At 44.0% G+C, this 16,039-nt stretch overlaps 1 protein-coding gene across 3 annotated transcripts in view; it reads right to left on the bottom strand.

The window, feature by feature from the left end:
• Nucleotides 1–16,039, bottom strand: part of LARGE1 (LARGE xylosyl- and glucuronyltransferase 1) — a 527,449-nt gene that overhangs the window by 246,409 nt on the left and 265,001 nt on the right. The window lies entirely within an intron of this gene.

Genomic DNA, 16,039 nt, shown 5'->3' with positions numbered 1-16,039 from the left:
CGAAGGCAGAGGCGTTAACCCACTGAGCCACCCAGGTGCCCCTCTTTCTTTTTTTAATTGTACCCAAAAGCAATCTAGTTATTCAGTCATCATGTGAGAGACCAGGATCCACAAGAGTTCTGCACCTTCTCTTTGGGAACTGTCATCGTATGAAACAGTGAGCCTAGACTAGATGAACCAGGTCTATTCTGACCACACAAATAATGCAAGCAGCAGTCCTCAGCGACCTGCTTCTCCACTGTACTCCTTGACCCATCCCACAAGGACATCTCAGACGCTATTCAAGCAAAAAAAAAAAAAAAAAAGAAAGAAAGTGGATTTACGAATATACAAAACCTCAAGAAGTTCCCATGTGTTCTCGCAACCACATTCTCATCTGTGAGACCCTCTTACAGAAATGGTAGCACCGTGACTGCCACAATTCACAGGCAGATGAACCGAACCCCACAGTGTGCATGCCCTCCCCTACCTCTGAACTTGCCATGCTGCCTACCACATGGAGAGAACAGGGGTTCTCTTCGGGTTACCTGTGTGACGTCACTATTTTCTCTTTGTTTTTCTCCTTCTCTTCCTCCCTTCCTCCAGAAGGAAAAACATATATTTTTTAAAACTGGGCTGGGGTCCCTGGGTGGCTCAGTGGGTTAAGCCGCTGCCTTCAGCTCAGGTCATGATCCCGGGGTCCTGGAATCGAGCCTCACGTCGGGCTTTCTGCTCAGCGGGAAGCCTGCTTCCCTTCCTCTCTCTCTGCCTGCCTGTCTACTTGTAATCTCTGTCTGTCATATAAATAAATAACATCTTTAAAAAAAAACTGGTCTAACTACACAAATTTTGTACAATACAGCAACAACAAAAAGAACTGGAACCCCTATACCCAGAAGAAAGCTAATAAATGTTGCCCTATGTGTTTCCTTTTTTCAGAAATTATGTAACTATTTGGATGACTTTAAACATGGGGTGGGGGAGGAGCTTTGTGTCTTTCTTTGAACTAAATACTACATCACAAGGTTTTTCCCTCTTCATTGATTCAAGCAATATTCAACTTCATTATTTTTTTAAAAGATTTTATTTATTTATTTGACACAGAGAGATGATCACAAGTAGACAAGAGAGGCAGGCAGAGAGAGAGGGGGAAGCAGGCTCCCTGCTAAGCGGAGAGCCAGATGTGGGGCTCAATCCCAGGACCCTGAGATCATGACCTGAGCCGAAGGCAGAGGCTTAACCCACTGAGCCACCCAGGCACCCCTCACCTTTGTTATTAAACCACTAAAAAGCTCATCAAGAAAAGAGATTTTGAAAAGCTGCAAATACCCCATTGTGAAAATGTACCACAATATCTCCATCCTTTTGCCACTACTGGATTTAAGTTGTGTCTAACTTTTAATGTTTGTAAACAAACAATACCATCTCGAAATCCTTTGACTCTACCTCTGCTTCCTCGGGGCAAAGAAAGTCTGCATCCTGTAACTTGCATATATTTTTGAAGACTCTTGAGACGTGCTGCCACACCATTAATAAGAAAAGCATTCTGACGTTCATTTAATAACAGGCATTTTCACAAGGGTCGGTCCCAGAGGATACCTGCTAATACTGGATAATACATTTTTTTTTAAAGCCTTTGCCATCTAGATATAAAAATCTTGTTTTCCTATTTCTTTGAATACATAGCAATGCTGTTATATTACTACATAAACTTTTTTTTTATCCTCTGCTTTTCTAATTTTATGAATTCCTTTATCCTGATCCTCACCCATTTTTCCATTGGTCTACTTTTCCTATTGATTTGTTAGATCTCTGTGTTCTCCTTCTGTCTATACCTGGTATCATTTCCCCCACTTATCACTTGTCATTTAATTTTGTTTCAGTTGCTGACTGACATTCAGAAAATGTCCCCTTTTCTCACCAATTAGTTTCAATTAATCAAATCACTAGAGTTTTCCTTTGACTATTTTTTTTTCCCATTTCTCTTTGCCATATACAAATTTTCCTCACCCTTGGATTTTTTTTCCCCCTAGTCTGAATGTTTCTCTTTTTAAACTTAAGTCTTTAAACTACCCACAATTTATTTTTATATCTGGCCATATCCTATTTGATCTTTTCCCAAATGCTCAGTCTTCACAATAATGCCTTCTGCAGCATAATCCATTCTTTCTCCAGGGGTTGGAAATTCTTCCTTGAGCAAAGGTTGATAATTACCCAGAACATAAGATATCACTCTTTCCTTTCATATTCACAGCTGATAGAAGTAACTGCTCCTGGGACTCTTCCCTGCTGAGTAGAGGAAAGCCTCGGCATTCTTATAAGACTCTTTCATTCAAACATTTACTTAGAGTCAATTAGGTGCAAGCACAATGCTAACGGTGGGGGATAGACAGGGTGGTTAAGAACAGAGGGGGTCCATCCCTGTGGACCTGACACTGCGGCAGAGTCGGGCTTATGAGCAATATTTGGGTCCATTAAAGGTCCTGAATAAGTAAGTATATAAGAGAAGTGTTTAACAAATAACTACACAATGACAGGTGTTATGAAAAAGGAAACAACGTGGCATGACAATCCTGAGGAGGGGAACCTAAACGTTAATAGAATGGGGGACCAAGAATAGCTTTCTCGAGATTTAGACTGAGCTCTAAACAAGAGATCCGGAAGGGAGGAGGGAAGACCTCTATCTCAGGCAACATGGTGAACTAGATATGCTAGAACATCGTATACAATGCTGTATATAATACACAGGTGTACATATTATATATATGTAATATATGTTGATATATATGCATATATATTAACATGCATAGATTTTCATACAAGGGCGAGTAAAATTTGTATATGGCAAAGAGAAATGGAAAAAAAATACTAACGGAAATGAAATATATTACAATCTGATTAATTAAAATGTGTATATATTATATACAACATTGTATATACAACATTGTATATAATATATACGTATATGTGCAATATATGTATATATATGTATATGGGATATTATGTAGTTATATATTATACACAACATAGGCATATTATAAATATACCACATTTGCATATTATATATACCTAAGATACACAGTACATACTAAAATGTATATTATACATACATGATTGAAATACACCTATGTGAGGGATGGCATTTTACAGAGTGTTATGTTCTAGGATCCAAAACCAGACCGACTACCAGGCTCAAGGGCCCTGATCTGTTTCCAGCCCCTTCTGGCCAAGATGTCTTGGCCACATGGCCTCTAGTTTCAGGGTCCTCATCTGCAACATGGGCTCATCACAGCAGTACGTTCAGAGAGGGCTGTGATGAGAGAACCCACATCAAATACTTAGTGCTGTACCTAGTACTTAGGTACCACATAAATGCTGGCTTTTACTGTTATTTTACTACATTTCCCATGTTTGTTGTCTTCCATCTTATTTAGTGTTCAGCGTCACAGTATCTTCCCCATTGCTCATTCCTAAATTGGCCAGAGGACTGCCATTTCCCCATACATACAACCAGCTTCCAAAAATTTAATTCTAGTTTGTGTTTTTTAAATTTTTCTTATTTCACAGCCTTCTGCTATTAACTTTATTTTCCTTCTGCTTTCCTTAGGTCCACATCATTATTCTTGTTTAAATTATCAAATGGAATGTGAGGTACATTAATCATCATTTTTGTGTTTGAATAATGAAGGCACTGAAGGCTATTAAAACATCTCCAATGACAGCTCTGAGCACATTCCATAAGCTTTACTGTGAAATATTCCTCTTTTGTGGTTTTCAAAATAGGCTATAATTTTTAGTTCTACTTCTTTTTGGATTAAATAAGCATTTAGAAAAATTCTTCACTTCCCCTAATTTCCAGGTACATTGAACGGACCATTAAAAAGTTTGTTTCTGATGTAGTATTACTTCATTGCAGCCAAGAATGGGGCCTGTGTAATTTTTATGGTTTGGAATTTAATGAGGTTTTCTTGTGCCCTCAATTTATGTAGTTTTTTCATAAACACATGAAAATCCAATTTTATTCCACTTTATGGATATGAGCTTTGAGATCTACTCATAATGATTATATTCTTAAAACTGTCTTTGTCATTAACAATATGATTTGCCTTTTTAGTGGCTGAAACTCTACCAATACATCCTATACTTCTATCGGGTTTTGCGTTATATATTTGAAGGCTTTCTACTTAGAAAACAGCTGGCTATTTCCTCTTACGGATATTGCACTTGTCAATTTGAAATTACTATTTTTAATTAAATATGCTTTATATTTGAGATAGTTGAAATTAACATCTGTACCTTCTTTTTCTTCATATGTCTCAGACAGCCTATACACACATTTCTTTCTTTTTTTTTTTTTTTAATATTTTATTTATTTATTTGTCAGAGAGAGAGGGAGAGAGAGTGAGCACAGGCAGACAGAATGGCAGACAGAGGCAGAGGGAAAAGCAGGCTCCCTGCCAAGCAAGGAGCCTGATGTGGGACTCGATCCCAGGACGCTGGGATCATGACCTGAGCCAAAGGCAGCGGCTTAACCCACTGAGCCACCCAGGCGTCCCAATTTCTTAAGTTTATAATTTATTCTAGGTCTACTTCTTGAAGATATTAAGCATACTATTAAGATACTGCTACTTAATCAAGCATCGGGGTTTTTCTCCAGTAACAGAAATTTAGATCATGTGTATTTGTTATAATAAGTGAGGTTGGTTTTGCTTCTGGAATAGTATTTTTATGTATTATTTTCTCAGCTTTGAGAAAAAATTATATGCATTACAATCACCCCCTCTTTTAAATTTTATTTATTTTTTTAGATTTTATTTATTTATTTGAGAGAGAGACAGACAGTGCCAGAGATAGTGAGAGAGAGCACATGCAGGGAGGAGAGGGGGAAGCAGGCTCCTGGTGAGCAGGAACCCAATGTGGGGCTCAATCCCAGGACCCTGGGATCATGACCTGAGCCGAAGGCAGACCCTTAACCAAATGAGCCACCCAGGCGCACCATAATCAGCCCTTTTAAATGAACAATGCAACAACTGTCTACGGTCTGCCACCAGCATGCAATCACTTTCTGCTACAATTCCATCTCCCTGCCCCCCACTTCCCTCACACCCCTTGGCAGGTGGATCCCATCCGCCCCACACTTTGGCTCTTCTGTCTCGCTTTCAAGAATTCTCTAAGTGTAGTCATACATAATATGCACTCTTTTGTGTCTGGCTTTTTTCATGTAGTACATTACTTTCGAGATTCACTGATACTGTTGTGTATGTCACATTCACTGCTAAGTATCAGCATTCCATTAAATGGATATACCAGAACGGTTTTCTCTGGTTGATGGCCAGTTGCGTTCTGTGAGTAAAGCCGCCATGAATATTCACATACCAATTTCTGTGTGTGCGTTTTTCTCTCTCTTGCGTGAGTACCCAGGAGTGGTACTGGTGGGCTGTAACGTGAGTCTGTTTAACTTCTTCAGAAACTGACAAACTGTTTTTACAAAATGGATGTACCATTGGGACATGTCTACTAATGTCCAACAGGGCTGGATGTTCTACATTCTCACCAAAGCCCTGGACAGTCAGTCTTTTTAAAATCTTGGCCACTGTAATGGGTGTGAAGGAGAAACTCCTGATGACCGTAATTTGCATTGCCCTGATGACTAATCATGTTGGGCATTTTTGCAGGGGTTCACTGGCTATCTTTGTCTTCTTTACTGATGTGTCTCTTAAAATCTGTTGCCCATTTTTAAAATGAGTCATTTGTCTTCTTGTTACTGTTCTAAGAGTTCTCTGCATATTCCAGATAGGGATCTTTTGTCAGACATACGCTATGGAAAATACTCTGAGTCTGTGGGTTGTCATCTTCTTATTAATGTCTCAGAACAAGAAAAACTATCAGTTTAGATGAAGTCCGATTTATTAAAATTTTTTTTCTCTTTTAGTTTGTGCTTTTCATACCCCGCTTGAGAAATCTTTGCCTAACCTACAGTCACTAAGATTTTCTCCTGTTTTTTTTTTCCTACCAGTTCTACTGTTTCAATTCTGACGTTAGGTGTAAGATTCATTTTAAGTTAATTTTTGCATATGGTGCAAGTAGGGTCAAGGGTCATTTCCCCCCCATATGCATATCTAATGTTCCAGCATCATTATTGTTTTTCTCTCTCATTTTGTTTTTGCTCCCTACCTACTACATACAGACATTGTTTCATTTGCAATATTCATCTCCAATAACTCCGTTTTAATTCTGTTTATAACTTTACCCTGGTCACCGTTGAGTTTTACAGAAACATCCTACTTTTTCTTTCCCCCGATGATCAGAGTGAAGAGATACAGAATTCCACCTGAGTTCTATAAAACACAAGAAACTTAGCACCTTTAAATGCAACACACACTTCCCAACCGGTTTTAAATGACTGATCAGCACTCCAATATTCAGTAAGTGCAACATCTTTTCTAACAGCCAAGAGATGGAGGCAACCTAAGTGCTCACCGATGGCAAATGAAAAAAGAATACTATTAGGTGATAAAAAAAATAAGGAGGTCTGACCATGTGGGATAATATGGATGGTCCTTGAGGACATTATAAGTAAAATAAGACCGAGAAAAAGAAATATATAAACTCTCACTTACATGGGAATCTTGGGGGGGGGGGGACAGAAAACAAAAACAAAACGAAGAAACAACCTCCCACCCCCACTGCCCCGCCAAGCTCACAGATACAGAGAGGGGCTAGATGATTGCCAGCAGTGGGAGGTGCAGGGTGGGCAAAATGGGTAGAAGCAGCAACAAAAACAAAAAAAACATTTGGGAGCGCCTGGGTGGTTCAGTGGGTTAAGCCTCTGCCTTTGGCTCAGGTCATGATCTCAGGGTCCTGGGATTGAGCCCCGCATCAGGCTCTCTGCTCAGCGGGGAGCCTGGTTCCTCCTCTCTCTGTCTGCCTGCCTCTCTGCCTACTTGTGAGCTCTGTCAAATAAATAAATAAAATCTTTACAAAAAAAAAAAAAAAGAACTACTTTTTGCATCTGCATTCATCTTCGGAACCGACTTAGAACAATTATTTACACATCACTCCATGTGTCACTTCTCTCAAGACATACCGCCTGCCCCTTTAGAACAAGACCTTTGCACCGTTCTTGAATATTCATGTTGATTATTTTCTTCGGTTGGCTGGCAAATTACTGATGCTTTCTTCAAGTCTACACTGGTGTGTATTTTGTGAGCTCTTGCGTGGAATGTCATCTTCTGTTCTCTTTATACATGAGAAAACATGGCTAGTGTTCTGAGGTCTCCGCTCAAAAGGGCTGTAGACATTTTCTAAGGACATCCATTATTACAGCAAAAAGGCTCAGGCAGAATTTTTATTTTTCAAGGACAGGTGTCTCTTTACTCTCTGGCCTTGCATCAGGGTGGAGCTTCCGAAATTAGGCTTCACTGCTCCCCCATCACCACCGACCAACCCCATGGGGCCACGGAGCCCTTGACATGCAGCCCATCTAAGCATTAGTGCCTGAAATATACACTGACTGGGGTGCCTGGGTGGCTCCGTGGGTTAAGCCTCGGCCTTCGGCTCAGGTCATGATCCCAGGGTCGTGGGATCGAGCCCTGCATCAGGCTCTCTGCTCAGCAGGGAGCCTGCTTCCCTCTCTCTCTTTGCCTGCCTCTCTGCCTACTTGTGATCCCTCTCTGTCAAATAAATAAATAAAATCTAAAAAAATATATATATATATACACTTACTGCTACTGAAGACAGTATGAAGAGAAGTCCATAAAATATCTCCTCAGTAATTTTTAAAACACTGATCCTGTTGAAATGATAAAATTTTGGATATATAGGTTTAAATAAAATGCTATTACTAAAATTCCCGCCACTTGTTTCATTGTGCCTTTGGAAATGTGACCAGTGGGAAACTCAAAATTATACCTGTGATTCGTCACTGCATTTCTAGCAGACGGTGCTGCTGAAGAGTGGGACGACTTACAGTCATATTCTGGTGCACAAAGCTGACTAATTTCAACAAGTCACTTTCCTGAGATTCCATTTCCTTACGTGGAAATGGGTGAGAATAATTATACTAACCTCAAGGCTTACTGTGGGGATAAAATAATATTATGCATGTAAAGCTATTATGTTGGCAGATAATCAATTCTTATTAATGAGAGTTATTATTATTCTTAAAGGAGGGATTTTTTTGTTTAATCCTCATAACTCAAATATGTTCCTAGGGTATCCCCTGATGTAGGCAACTTATTGCCCATGTAGCCTGGATTGTAGGGGTGCCTTTTGATCTGCACGTGGAGAATTCTCCTGGCCTCTTGAAAATTCTTCTCGGGTTTCACCATTCTGTGGATGAACCACCCAACATGCTCGCCTTCAAGTACCAGGAGCTCCAAATTTTCATTAAATTTTCATCCCACCACTTCAGCCATTCCATTCCAGGGTAACACATGTCAAAAAATGTACCTCCTCTAAAACACTAGAGCTCTAACACTTCACTCCCCAAACCCAGCGTTTTATTATCCTTTCAAAACATGTGGATGAAGTCTCTTATTCTCACTGGGAAAATATCCTAACCTTCAAATTCCCAGTTTACTCTGCTATCAAATACATCTGGGTCTTTTCTTTTCTTTCTTTCTTTTTTTTTATTTTGGTCCAGCTTAGATTTCAAAATCCATCCCTGTAACCACATTTTTGAATCACTGATGTTGGTTTTCAATTCACATCGTGGATAGGTATGGTTTTGGGTCCAAGGGAAGAGCACTGCATTAAAAGCTAAAAGAAGTAGACTCTGGAATCAGTCCTCCTTCCGATTAGAAGCCCTCTGCCCCATCCTTTGGTAATGCCTTATTCAGATAAGAAAACAGGTGCCGTTTAGACAGCATGGGATTCTTGAGGACACAGTCAAATAAGGTACACGAAAGCACTTCCTTCTTTATCAAGGGGAATGAAGTACAAACTAAGGGCCCACGGCCATGAAAATGGAAGAGATCAACGTTCAGGATGGGGAAAAGATACGTGGATCAAGGGACACTTCCTTGCCTTAAGTGTGTGTAAGTATCTGAGCCCAGGCCCATTATAGCTCCTGATGGGGCACATCAGGTACGGAGATCCGACACACCTGCTGTATTCTGGAGCCCACAGAGAAGAGTAGGCAGAGGAGACAGAGACAGACGGGAGCACATTCAAGGAAGGCAACAACGTGGAAACCATGTATTACACAGAAACGTCACAAGATCTATTTTAAGTGTCAGCTAGATTCCAAGCCCTGCCGTTTGGGATACGGTTGAAGGACCGGAGACGAGCGGAGGTTTAGTGGATCTGCTGGTCTGCAAACATCAGGTTGACTCACCCTGCAGCCCCAAGGCACAGAACCCATGCATTTCCAGGAGCCACTTTTGACTGGGTCTTGTTCTAAGAGCTGGGCATGGAGATAAAAGTTATAGGTCTTGCCCTCCTGCTCTCACAGTCTAGTGGGAAGGAACATAAGTGAATAGACAATGATATACACACTTGCATTTGGTCTTTATTAATACTCAGGACCAACGGGGGAATCAAAAAAGATAAAAGATTTCAGTACAGCACAAGGCGAATATTTCTAATAGAGTTTCTAAATATGGAACAAGGTCCTTTGGGAGGTAATGGTCTCTTATCTCTGAAAGTATTCAAAAGCGGAAGATTAATGACCATTTATATAGAATATTATAGAAGAAAGTGGAAGGTTATGCCAAATGAATGCCAAGTTCCTTCCTAATTAAGATTCTATGATTCTCAAAAGGAGACAGGGCCCATTCATTAGGACACACCATTATACAAAGAAAGACTTCCCCGTGTATAAAGTGAATTGTACAACTGACACAGGAAAGATCCTTTTCTAATGCAGATTACAATTTTCTGTTGGTTGCTTACAATTTTCCAAGTGTGATATTTAAAAGCCAATGGCCAGCCTTCGAGATACGTTTTCAGATGCATTCCACTCATCCATGCCCATTCTATGATCTCACCCTTGTTATCCAAGAGAGAAGGGCCCGTGGCAAAGGCCAGAGGTGCATTGCTGGTCTTAGAGAACCAGCCCTCAGAGTCACAAACCACATGCATAATCCAGGGCCCAAGAAAAACAATAAAGGGCAGGAGAATAGTAACTTTCCCAGACCTGGACATAGTATTTAACCCCAACCAGCCTTCCTATATAACCTGGGACCCCAAAAAAGAGAGAAGGAATAAGAGCGAAGATTTAAGAGCTTAATCATAGCCATTTTTACACCTAAGAAAAGAGAAAGAACAAACACAGAATTTGAGTGCCTACTGTATACCAACACTGTGTGCTTTCCATTAAGACACCTCATTTCCGTATTTAATCTTCACCAGTAAAGACGGGCTAGAGGTAACGATTTTAAAAAGACAACTGAGCAATGTGTGTTACTCTCACTACTACGTATTATTAGTGAAGCCGCACAAGACAATTCCAAAGGTCACACATACTTCACGTCGCTCCTCACTCTTCTGCCAGGCGTCTTAGAGCAGATCGTGTCCTCTGTGAGACACGTCTTGGGACTCCTCTCCTGCCTCTGCAGGCCACGCCTAACGAACCTGCTGCCCCTGCCCCATTGGGGGCATTTGGTGATTGCACGGGAAATTCACCAACTGTCAAGTGTGAGACCTTTGAACTAGAGCTCAGGCCCCACAATCAAAACACCCAGGCTCAGTTCCGGGAAGAGGACTGTGTTGGAAAGGATCATATATGAGATGATCCTGGAAAATTCTTAACTTCCCCTCGGCCTCCTCTGTGCAGGTATTTTTTATTTTGAAGATTTTGTTTACTTATTTGAGAGAAAGAGAGAATGAGAGAGAGCATGAGAGAGAAGGTCAGAGGGAGAAGCAGACTCCTCATGGAGCTGGGAGCCCAATGCGGGACTTGATCCCAGGACTCTGGGATCATAAACTGAGCAGAAGGCAGTTGTCCAATGAACTGAGCCACCCAGGCACCCTGTCCAAAGGTATTTTTATGGGGCTTCTTTCAGACCCTGAAACCCTATGATTTCCTGTTTGCATCAGTCTCTCCTAACTGAAAATGTCCACCATTTAGGAAGCACATCCCCCTGGGAAACAGGGCAGGCGGCAGTTTACCTAGCCCCCTCGTGAGAGGAACAATGGAAGTATGTCTCCCAAAGGACAGCAGGTGCAGAAGGGCGGTGGGCATCTAAAGAGAGCGTCTGCAATACTCCACAGAGAACGGCTCAAAGGCAACGGAGTAGGAGTGGGAAGCCAATGTTTAGAGTCAGCCATTAATGTTTTCTGCAGCCATTGCCCTGAATCTCACTTCATAACCTTTCTGATGCTGATAATGAACAGCATCAGGTCTGAGAGAAAAGCAGATAAATTAGGACACCCTAGCTGGACAGGGGAATCCTGAAACAGCCCCTGCCCTAGCCGCCTCCTGTTACAAGCTCGGAATCAGCCTCACCCCAGCGGATGGCACAGGGGTGACTTTCTGGGCCCACTGGGGCAACATCAAAAGCTGGCTGGGCTGCAGGGTCTAGTCTGAAAACGGACAGGGTGGGTATTGCTGATTCGAGGCAGACCGTCCAGAGAGTGCCTGTTTCGTTTGGAAGAAGACCTTGGGTGGAAGTGATGGGGCCACCCCAAACCTCAGCAACGTTGAGTCTAGCGTCCTTTTATCTACAGCAGGAAGCTCTGCCCCCAGTGGGCTTTGAATAAAGGGTCATGCTTAACCCATTTGTTCTTCAGCAACGACCGGGGAAGAAAACCACCACCGAGGGCTTAGAGGACCCTGGTCTAGATGCAATTACGGTGTCCCAGCCTAAAAGCAGGCCATAGGGGCACCTGGGTGGCTCAGTCAGTTGGACGTCTGACCCTTGGTTTTGGCTCAGGCCGTGATCTTGGGGTCCTGGGACCGAGCCCTGCATCAGGCTCCATGCTCAGTGGGGAGCCTGCTGGAGATTCTCTCTCTCCCTCTGCCCCTCTCCCTCTCATGGCCGCAGGCTATCTCCAATCAATAAATAAATCTTTAGAAAAAAAAAAATAGGAAAAGCAGGCCACAGTGAGGGAAATCTAATGTACGAGAGCCCGGATTATGAAGTCAGGTGGTTCTGAGTTTTCATTCTGGCTTTGCCACCTACGAGGTATATACATGACTTGGGATTAACTAACCTCCCCAAGCCTCAGGCTCTGTATCTGCAGAGTGGGGATAATAGCAGCACCTGCCCCACAGAGCTGCAAGCATTCTAGAAAAGCAGCAGGTAAAACCCAGGAAGCAAGGTGCCCCATAAATAACCCACGTTACGCAGCAGCTTAATGGGGTCCAGAGGCCTTGAAAGCAGGAATTCTGAGTTCAAGCCCGGCTGAACAGGGGCCGTCTGGTCCCACAGTGGCTGCAGCCCGGGCCTCTCTCCTTCCCTCCAGATCTGCTCCACCTCCCGGTGGCTCCTGAATTACGCAATCCCATATCTCACAGCCTTTCGTTGGGAGAGGGAAAAGTTAAATAGAAGCCTTCGTGTTTTGAGCTGCCTGATCTTGGGCAAATACTTTTTAACTCCATGCTTCAATTTATAAATTATCTGTGAGACGGAGGTAAGAGAACTTCTCAGCCCATCCCAGAGGGCTGTCGTCAGGGGGCAGGAACAGCATGCCGCCGTCCACAAGGCTCCCCATGAAAAGAAGGCTCCCCGCCCCCCTGCTGACGGCAGCTACACGTCTTCAGTAGAGTTCGGCACAAACACTCTCTCCATCCTGGTAGCCTGTTGATATGGGGACTTGGAGGCCAGAAACGAATGGGCCCTGCAAACATCAGGAAGACCAATGAGCCTTTCACAGGCTGCAGAGACCAGCTAGCTGAGGATCGCTATCTGCAAATCTACACTAATTGGTCATTACCGAGAGAGGCACACCAGTCCGCTGCGGACTTCCCATGGCTCATTTTTAATCACGCACCAATCCCTCGTAAACTTCCTCGCCCCTCTCAGCCCATTCTCCAACACTAACAGATACAACAGGGGGCCCCCAGGCATGTTTCTGAGAAATGCCATTTCCAACAGCCATACAAAAGTGATTTCTCGGTGCCCAATGGGGGAGGCCCTCATGTGTGTCTGCCGAGGGTACCATCGGACACGCTTCCTGAGCGCAACCACGGAACCCAGCACGAGCCCTTTCCTCTCCTGTTCTTCCTCCTTTGCTAACGTCAGCGAATGGATGGCGTTCTGATGTATTCATGGAAAGACACTCACCTGTCCCAGGGCTGCTCCTGGGACTTTCCACGGGGTAGCACAGATGGAGCTACCTTATTTATGCCCCTGCAGGGTCACTGGTAGACAGCTAGCTGGCTGTCTGCCTGTGCCCCAAGGCACAACGGGCCTCAGGAACGTGGTGAGGCCTGACAGTGATCAAGAAACCCCTTCCTAATGGCTTTATTATTACTCTTAGGGACCAGCTCAGAGTTTATCGTCAATCATCATTTTGCAAATATTTTCACAGGCCAGGCGTCACACTAGGCATTAAAGATACAACGGTGATAAAAAGCAGACCTCTCTCTGCCCTTCTGGAGCCGATGATCTAGGGGAGGGACGGACATGTACCAGCGTATTCCACAAAGGCATGAAAGATCACACCCGGCGTTGAGGTCACTGAGGAAAGGTGCGTGATCCTAGGAGAACACACAACAAAGGATCCCCTACGAGACAGCGAATGCACAGAAGGTTTCTCAGAGTAAATGTGGCTTAAGCAAAAGAACATGGAATTACCTAGCAATGGGGAAGAGGAGGCCAACTGGGGAACAGAGTTTAAGAGACCAGCAGCCCCCTGGCAGTTAGGGAGGAAGGGGCAGAGTGGGGGGGGTGGGGTGGGCAGAACGGAGGAGACATCTAGTGTGTGAGTAACGGCACATGCAGGCAAAAGATGAAGCCGAGGGAGGCAGGAGCCAGAAAGCGCAAGAAAATGCCACTCAGGGCCGTGGTCTCTAACGGGAGCAGGGGACACCACGGAGGGGTTTTATGCACGGGAAAGGGGGATGGCAGGGCGGGGCATGCTTTTGGGGAAGCCAGTGCAGGCTGCCGACAGGGAATCCATCTGGCGGATGAATGAGCAGAGAGGAAAAGACTCATCTGAACAAAAACTGTTGGGCAGAGGTCACAAACGCTTAGAGAGGGATGGTGACAGGGGGGCTGGAGGGCAGTTGGGACGGACAGACGTGGGGGGCGAAGTCTCGGTTCTGGAGTGCTGCTCAGTAGGAAGACGGCAGGGATACAACCAGGAGAGGCTCTGGCCGTGGCAGCTGGGCGGATCGTGGTTTGGGGTTTGCGCAGCTGGATTCTGTATCAGTCATCACTGCTGTGACCATCAAGTATGGCAACATCGTGTTTACAAAATGCTTTCCTACTCACTGTCCTTACAGGATTCTGATGAGAGTCTTAAGGGACACAAGATGGCACGATACGGGTGTTTCACTGATAGGGAAATGAGATGCAGGTATTCGGGACCCTGAAGGGGGTGGTCAGTAGCAAAGGTCACATTAGAGGATGGGACCCTGGAGACAATATCCTTTAGAACACATCTGACTGTATTTTTTCTTATTTTTTTAAAGCCATGAAATCTCCCATTTGAATGGATAAAAATCCAGGACATAAAATAACGAACAGCTGGTCTTCCTGGATGAAAGTGGGCATGTCAGAGTCTGAGCACCCATCCCTCTGCCTCCCCACCCAGTGCCCGGCAAGACCTCAAGGGAAGACCCAGGGTTCCACGGAGCAGATTATAGCCCTGGGTGCCTTACTCCTTCAGTCTCCCAACTGTCCGTGGATTTCAAGGGCGTTTTTTAAAAGACTGATGATGGACTGATTGATTGATTAGAGAGAGAGAGCAAGAGAAAGAGAGAGAGAAAGAATGCATGCACACAAGCAGGGGTAGAGGGAGAAGCAGGCTCCCCAATGAGCAGGGGGCCTAATTACAGGGCTCAATCCCAGGACCCCAAGATCACAACCTGAGCTGAAGGCAGACACTTCACCAACTGAGCCGCCCAAGGCGCCCTAAGAGCATTTTAATACTATGTTGCCTTGGTTACAAAGGGGAGTGGGGCATTTTCAAAGACCTGCTGCCTTTCAGATGCTGCTGGGCCTTCACGGGAGTTACTCAGTTTAGTCCCTGCCTTGGTGGCTGTCATCATGTCACCCACTGAACACATGTTGCAGTGAAGGCTCAGAGCCCAGATCAGATGGCTTCTCAATGGCAAGCCAGGAAGTGAACTTGGGGTTCTGCTGAACCACTTCTGTGTTTTCTTAAAAAAGTAGAGGCTGCAGGCATGCAAGGGGCAGGACACAGGATTGCCCAAAAAAGGAGAGTGAGGAAGGAGGCAGAAGGGTCCCACATGCCGGGTGCTGCGCCTCCCCTTCCCGTTGCTTTTCCCTACTGTGTTGGCGCTGAGACCCTGGGAGACAGAGAGGCTTGCTTTCACCTTAATTAGTGTAGCAATTTGCTAAATTTTGTTTTTCCCTTTTAAGAGTGTTAATCAATTTTAGCTCAGAATAGATTGGAATGGCACACAAATTACCACGACAATCCCCAAATGCTAAATTCTGAACATCTCGATCAACCTCAGAGTCTGAAATATGGGAAAATCAGAAACTCCGGCCGGCATCTCTGTGATCTATTTAAAATGTTATGGCTCTGAAATGAAAAGATAATGGCTTTATGAGATTTGGAACAAGCAATTTGCTAGAATCAGCCTCATGCCTAGGTGTTTAGTCCTTCCCAAGGTGATTGGAGATACACCATCAACATATTTCTGCAAAGTTACATGTTCCTCTAACAACAGCCATTTGTTAAATCCATAAGCATTACAGGGGACCAACTGTGCACCAGCAATCAGAAGAGCGAGATGTGCTCCCTCCCCCCTCTCCCATTAAAAAAGGTTCTAAACTAAAGCAGTAGACAGACAAAGATCTCCTCTTTCCTGGAAAGGTCAGGGAGGTTCTCAGAGGAAGTGCAATGCAGCAGAGTCCTTGAATAGGAGCGATGACAAAGTAGGTGGAAGGGTGTGTTCGCTAGAAGGAAAAGCATAAGCAAA

This window comes from Mustela erminea, chromosome 6 (assembly GCF_009829155.1).
Source record: "Mustela erminea isolate mMusErm1 chromosome 6, mMusErm1.Pri, whole genome shotgun sequence".
Classification (NCBI taxonomy): Eukaryota; Metazoa; Chordata; class Mammalia; order Carnivora; family Mustelidae; genus Mustela; species Mustela erminea.
This window is presented reverse-complemented; position numbering and strand designations above follow the sequence as displayed.